The following is a 7,934-nucleotide window of genomic DNA, read 5'->3' as shown; positions in this document are numbered from 1 at the left end:
CATGCCAGGCGGCTTTAGGGCACGAGATGTAGAACATCCCTAAAGGCTTATTAACTTTAGTCAAAAAGGCTACGAAGTCAGATTAGCCGTATCATAAATCAACACTAAACTTCACATCTTTTGACGCTAACACTCAATACTTAATGAGACAAGAGGTCCGATTACTCAGCGAAAAACTCAACATGATCTTTCTTTCTTTTTTCTTTTTTTTTATAATTTTTTTCTTCTTCTTTTATATATATATATATATATATATATATATATATATAAGCCAATGGTTATTCATCAATAGGTCATCCGCAAATCTCAAAGAGAATAAGCTTAAGTTCAAACATCATACCTCACAGAAAACATGATAATGTGCTCATAAAAATTTATCTCAAAACAAATAAAATCTCTTTTACCCAAAAATAAGTTAAAGGACTCAAACTCCTAATGACATAATGATGTGTTCAACCCTTTAAGCAAGCTAATGAAATGCAAATCACAGTTACAGTTTAACTCAAACTTGACAACAACATAACACACTTTTTTCTTATTTTTCAAATTTTTTAACACAAAATGACAAATAAAAATAAACAAATAAGAACAAAAATAAATAGACAAAGTGTTTTTCCATACCCCCAAACTTGAATTACACATTGCCCTCAATGAGTAGTATAAAATACATTACCAGAAGTAAGGAAATCTCAAGGTGTGAAAAAGTGGCAGGGCATCCTCCAAACTCAAACACCAAAACGCTTGTCAACAAAAACTAAAAGCAAAATTTTTTTTTATACAAACAAAAATCAAAAGATTAATTGCTGTTAGAAACAAAAACAAATAAAAATAACATGTAATGAAGAAGGAAAGAAAGAATTTGTGGAGTGAAGTGCAAAAAATAAACTGGAGGAGAAAACTTTACAGCGCTTCCCCCTATCATGTGGATGTCCAACCAATCCTTTCCACACTTTCTTCTTCAAAACTTCATACCCCTCTGGAAGGATGTTTCGCCATCTTATATAGAATTGCTTGCTTCGAAGGATCTTCTTAGGAAAGCAGTTCCTAAATTTGAGACATTCAGGCGATGAAGCTTTGGGCTCTTGTTGTGTCTCAAGAGGGACAGTGATGCAGGCAGGAGCTTCAGTACTCGATTCCATGTCATTGGGTAGATGATGATCTATTGGTGGCTCACTGTTCTCATGGTGCTCAATTTGCTCCTCTTTCACTTCCTCCTCTTTGTTATCCACAATTTCCTCACTCTCAAGTATGATGGTGACTTGGGCATGCTCATGATAAGAATTTTTGGAATCATCCTCATCAATCATGTAGTGCCTTTCAGCCATCAGCTAACTTTGAAGCTCTTCTTCCTCTATTCTGTTTAAGTCAGCAACTAGATGACCTATTTCTGAATGGTGTAATTCATCAAATTGGTGAGCATAATTTCCTGCAGCCTGAGCTGATCTTGAGAAATCGGATTGGTTGCTCCAATCCGGGTTATAACAATTGAAATTTGAATCAAACCTCGGGCTGGAGAAACTGGTGTTCATTTGTTCATATGAAAAGTTAGATCTAGCTGCTCTGATTTGGTCTAATTTGTCCCATAAGTCATTGAGCTCAGCTCGTAGATCTGGACAATTGTTTTCCTCATGATAAGGATTGAAACAATATGAACAAGGTTTAAGTGGGTTAAAATTTTTAGGGTAGTTGGTAGGAGCTGGTGTCCTATAACTAGGAGAGGCATTAAAATCATTAAAATGAAAATTCACGCTTCCCCCTCACTTTTTAGCATGTAGATATCCCACATAAAACATTAACCTTTTTTTTTTTTTAATAACCTTTTCTTATCCAATCTAATCTTTAATCCACTTTAACCATTTCTAGGATTTGGTTAAACTTAACCACATCATCTAGGTCTTCTCAAAGTATACTTTCTTCTAAACTTTGCATTTTTTTCCTTTAAACTTGTAGTTTTTCTTTTTTGACCTACAAAACATTAAAAACACAAAACTAACACAAAATATTAAATAACAACATAGCTAAAGGATTAACTAATGTAAATAAAAGGGTCCAAGCATGCAATATTTCGTACTTATCAGTCATGCTCAGGTATACACCTCCTAATGATCTGATCGGAACAATACTTGAACAGGTGAGGATCATCCCAAAAAAAGTTCTTCACCATGGACAAAAATCTGGACCTATCTTCTCGCCCCCACTACTGAGGCAGTTGACCGATGACGAGATAGTTCACTATGTCAGCAAACCATGGTGCAGGATTATGAGCAATGTGCATCAATTGCTCATTAGGAAAAGTCTCTGAAATGCAGCCGGCGTCCTCTGTGTAATCCAGAGTCAATCTAGACAAATGATCTGCCACCACATTTTTGAAATCCTTCTTGTCCCGAATTTCTATGTCGAACTCCTGAAGTAACAAAATCCATCGGATCAGATGAGATTTAGCATATTTTTTGGAAAAAAAAAAAAAAAAAAAAGATACTTCAATGTTGTGTGATCCGAAAAGATGATGACTTTAGATCCTAGCAAATAGGATCTAAACTTATATAACGCGAAATTGACTGCCAACAACTCTTTCTCCATGGTGGAGTAATTGAGTTGTGAATCGTTTAGAGTCCTGCTCACATAGTAAAAAACATGGGGGAGTCTATCAACACGCTGCCCCAAAACAGCTCCAACGGTATAATCCGATACGTAACACATGATCTCAAAAGGTACACCCCAGTTGGGTGGCTAAATAAAGGGTGTGGACGTCAAAATGCTCTTGAGGTCCCCAAATGCTCTCTTGCAATCCTCATCGAATACAAATGGGGCATCCTTCACCAACAACTTGCATAAGGGCCTGGCAATCTTGCTAAAGTCCTGGATAAACTGCCTTGCATGGCCCAGAAAAGAGAGAACCTCCTTCACTGTATGTGGGGGTGGAAGGTTGGAAATCAGATCCACCTTTGCTTTGTCAACCTCAATCCCCCTCTGAGATATAACGTGCCCCAATACAATACCTTGCTTGACCATAAAATGGCACTTCTCCCAATTGAGCACCAGGTTCTTCTCCTTGCACCGTACTAATACCAAAGTTAGGCGGTGCAAACACTCATCAAAGGATGAACCAAAGACAAAGAAGTCATCCATGTAAATCTCCAAGAAATGCTCTACCATTTCAAAAAAAATATTGATCATGTACCATTAAAAAATGGCGGGTGCGTTGTATAACCCAAAGGGCATGTGACGGCAGGCGAAAGTCCCAAAAGGACAGGTAAACGTCATCTTCTCCTGATCTTTGGGGTCCACAGGGACCTGGTTATATCCAGAATAACCATTCAAGAAACAATAGTATTCATGCCCAGCCAAGCGCTCCACCATTTGATCAGTAAATGGAAGCGGGAAATGATCCTTTCTGGTGGCAGCATTCAACTTCCGGTAGTCTATGCATACTCTCCATCCTGATTGACCTCGAGTTGGGACCAATACGTCATCCTTGTTCTTCACTACCGTCAATCCAGCCCGCTTAGGCACAACATGAATCAGGCTCACCCACTTGCTATCAAAGATTGGATAAATGATCCTTGCATCCAACAACTTTATCACTTCAGTCCTCACAACCTCTTACATAGCTGGGTTGAGCCTCCTCTGTGGCTCCCTCGATGGCTTGGCATTCTCCTCCAAATGTATCTTATGCATTACCACCGAGGGACTGACCCCCTTGATATCCTCAATAGTCCAGCCAATAACCTCTAACAATTTCTCCTCTTGAGCATCAACCAAATCTGAAGCTATAATCACAAGCAAAGAATTTGCTAGACCTAGGAACTTATACTTGAGAGTGTCCGGTAGAGGTTTAAGTTCCTTCTTTGAGGGATCAGGTACTGTTGTCTCCTCCTTCTCACTGCTCACCAGAGGAGCAGTCTCCAAAATCGCATCTGCTTGCTCAAGCAATTTGTCCAAGTCCAAATCCTCTCCGAACTAAGCAAAGCATGCTTCCAAGGGGTCCTCTATGCTTGATTCTTCAACAACCTCCACAATGATCTCCTCTATCAAGCATACCTGTTGCACTTCCTCATATTCCAATGGTTGCTTTCTAATATGGAAAATATTCAGCTCCATTGTCATATTCCTGAAGGAAATCTTCATTACCCCCGTCCTACAATTGATTAGGGCCTTAGCCATAGCTAGAAATGGTCGCCCTAAGATCACCGGTATTTGACTCCCCACACTCGGAACCGGCTCTGTGTCAAGCACAATAAAATCCATAGGGAAATAAAACTTATCCACCTTAATCAAGACATCCTCTACTATTCCCCGTGGAACCTTCACTGGCCTGTCGACTAATTGCGGTGTCATGGATGTGGGCCTCAACTCTCCTAGTCCCAACTGCACATAAACTGAGTAGGGCAACAAATTTACACTTGCCCTAAGATCCAATAATGCCCTCTCAATTTGGCTGACTCCTATCATGCAAGAAATAGTGGGACACCCAGGGTCCTTGTACTTGAGGGGCAACTTGCATTGCAGGATTGAACTAGCATGCTCGGTCAGGAATGCCTTCTTCGGAACATTCGTCTTCCTCTTCACTATAATCAAATCCTTCAAGAACTTGGCATATGAAGGTACTTGTTGGATGGCGTCCAAAAATGGGATGTTGATTTGAACCTGCTTGAACACCTCCAGAATGTCCTCAAACTTCCCTCCCATTCTTGGGTGCTTGCAACCTTTCAAGGTAAAGTGCTTTCGGCACAAATGACCTAGGAGGGTCCTTACTAATGGGTGTGGCTGTAGATGGCACGGCTTCTCTCTTCTCTTTGTTGCCACTCTTTCACCTTCTTGCCCCGCAGGGTCTTCTTCTTGCTCAACCACTTGATTGTCCACTTGCCTCCCTGACCTCAGTGTGACAATCGCTTGTACATGTTCTTGCCCGTGTGCAAGACTTGAGGAATTTCCAACCATATATTGTCCTTTTGGGTTGGGCACTGGCTGACTAGGTAACTTCCCCTTTTCTCTCTCACCCACGTGATTGGCTATTTGTCCAATCTGACTCTCCATCTTCACAATTGCTTGGGTGTTAACCATGGTGGCATTCTTCACTCCATCTATCTCTTGGGTGTTTGCCATGGCAGAGTTTTTAAGCTCTTGTATGGTCTGGCTATTCGATTGTATGAATGCCTTCATTATTTCTTCCAGCAATGATTGTGATGAACATGCAAAAGGTTGTGCTAGTTGAGCTGAACGACCATGATTCTGAGCATGTGGGGGAAATCCTTAGTTCATTGGTTGGCTTTGCTTCCATGAGAAATTAGGGTGGTTTCACCACCCTGGATTGTATGTCTCCGAATAGGGTCCACTCGCTTGCTTCCTAAAGTTGTTGAAAGTGTTCACTTGTTCCATGGAGCACTCGGCAAAAGCCAATGAAAATGGACAATTCTGTGCTAAGTGCATAGGATTAGCATAGATTGAATAGCCATCAACATTGAATGTGTTGGCAGAATTTATGGACTGACCCACTGCAAGAGCTTCAACCTTCTTGGTTAGGACATCTATCTTTATCCTCAAAGCAGTGTCCTCCTTAACCTCATACATGCCACCTTTCTTGGGAATACGGGCAAATTTATCCCGACAACTTAAAAAATCCCACTGCTGTGAGCTGTCGAACAACTTGTCCAATGCCTTATATGCTTCATCCCCATTCAAACTTAAGAATGCCCCCCCATTCATTGACTCGATCATACTACGGTTGGATTGGATCAATCCTTGGTAGAAAAATTGAACGAGTCTCCACTTCCTCATATCCATGTGGAGGGCATCTTATCAACAACTCCTTAAATCTTTCCCAACTCTCCAAAAATTTCTCGTCCTCCTCCTAAGTGAAGGAACTTATTTCCTTTCTGCATTCATTGACCTTTGACATTGGGAAAAACTTGTTATAAAACTTGCTTAACAAGCTTTCCCAAGATGTAATGGATCCAGGCGTGTTGGAATCCAACCATGCCCTAGCTTTCTCGTGCAAAGAGAAAAGAAATAGTCTAAGGTGGACAGACTCCTCGGAAAAATTTTGAAATTTGAAAGTGACACATATGTCCTTGAATTTCTTTACATGACCGTAAGGATTTTCAAGTTCTAGGCCATGGAATGATGGTAGGAGTTGGATGATATGTGGCTTCAAATCAAAATGAGTAGCATTGGTTGGTGGCAACACTATACACGAGTGGGAGTTAGTCGCAATAGGTGCAAACAACTCCCTAAGTGATGTAGTGAAGTCCACGTTCCAAGCTCTTGCTTGCTCGAGATTCCCAACTCTAGCATCCTCATATTCAACCCTAGGTTGCTCCACATTCTGGGGTATATCGTCTCGTTGGTCTCCCATTTCACTTCTATTCTCACTCTCAACAGGTGCTCTCTGAGTTCTCCTAAGAGTTCTATCAATGTCGGGATCTAAGGGTATCATAGGTGCAATAAATGAGATGAAAACATGCAGGAGCACCTTTGGGCATTTTGTGGAGGATATTCAGGTGGGCTTAATGACTATGGGAAATTCATGTGTCTCACATACTTCAGGGGATGCAAATTATGCTACTCATGAGTTAGCACAAAATGCCATCAAGCATGTCATAGATTATTTTAGGAGGGAAGAAATTCCACCATGTATCTATGGTATTGTAAGGAGAGAGGAAGTCATTCCATCTCCATGATTGTTTTGTCACTAAGGTTTTTTTGAGTAAGAATCCTAACTTATCAAAAAAAAAAAAAAAAATTGTCAAATAAACACAATGTCTTTTAATCCTATAAAAAAAAATGCTCCTTGAAGACTTGGACTCTGATAATGAGTTGGAATTACTTACCGCAATTGTTTGGCCACGTAAACATTTCAATAGAGAGGGAGGATCCATTTCACGACGTGGTTCTATTCCAGGAAATACCTTTATTTATCGTGATTCACTGCAAGGCCACCAAAGGCTTTTTCTAGATTAATTTACTGATTCACTAGTATGTCCTCCAAAAGTATTTCGAAGAAGGTTTCAAATGCATCATCCTCTTTTTCTTCATATTCTCTTTGTGGTAGAAGATTACAGCTCATACTTTATCCAAACAAGAAATTGTGCTGGAACCGAGAGTTTTTTTTCCCCTCAAAAGGTGACTGCCGCATTTAGAATGCTCGCTTATTCCAACAATTATTTAAGGTCTCCAAACGTCAATGATGTTGCTAGATTGTTAGAAGTTGGCGAAAGACATGATTTTCCAGGAATGTTGGGGAGCATTGATTGCATGCACTAGAAATGGAAATTGCCTAACTGTGTGGAAAGGTATGTTTTCTGGTCATTTTCATGAACCTACAATGATTTTGGAAGCAGTAGCTTCACGAGATCTATGGATATGGCATGCATTTTTTGGGTTATCGAGTTCTCATAATGACATTAATGTATTAGAACGATCTTCTGTGTTTTATGAGCTCGTTAAAGGGCATGCTCCTCCAACTAATTACTCAATCAATGGTAATAACTGCACAATAGGATACTATCTTGCTGATGGTATATGTCTGCAGTGGTCAACATTTGTAAAGACAATTTCTTGTCCAAAAGGGAAAAAGGCCAAACAATTTGCTGCAACTCAATAGTCAATAAGAAAGGACGTGGAACGTGCATTTGGAGTGCTTCAAGCACGATTTGCAATCATTTGTGGACCTACATGTGATTGGAGCCGTGAAACGCTCAAATATATAATGAAAGCATGCATAATAATGCATAACATGATCATTGAAAATGAGCGAAATACTAATGATGCTTTTGACTTTGAATATGAACAACTCTTGTACAAGTTTCTCACAAGCATACCCCTAAATTGGTTGAGTTCCTCAAAGGCATTTGAGAATTAGAGACAGTCAAATTCATTCTCAACTGCAATCCGACCTGGTGGAACACTTGTGGCAATTGCATGACCAATCTTAA

At 40.0% G+C, this 7,934-nt stretch overlaps 1 pseudogene; it reads left to right on the top strand.

Annotated features, from left to right (window-relative positions):
- Positions 1-7,233: 7,233 nt before the first annotated feature.
- LOC148583328 (uncharacterized) lies at positions 7,234-7,934 on the top strand (annotated as a pseudogene).

This window comes from Corylus avellana, chromosome 10, assembly GCF_965113065.1.
Source record: "Corylus avellana chromosome 10, dhCorAvel1.hap1.2, whole genome shotgun sequence".
Taxonomy (NCBI): Eukaryota; Viridiplantae; Streptophyta; class Magnoliopsida; order Fagales; family Betulaceae; genus Corylus; species Corylus avellana.
Note: the sequence above shows the minus strand (reverse complement) of the source record. Positions and strands in the feature narration are given on the sequence as shown.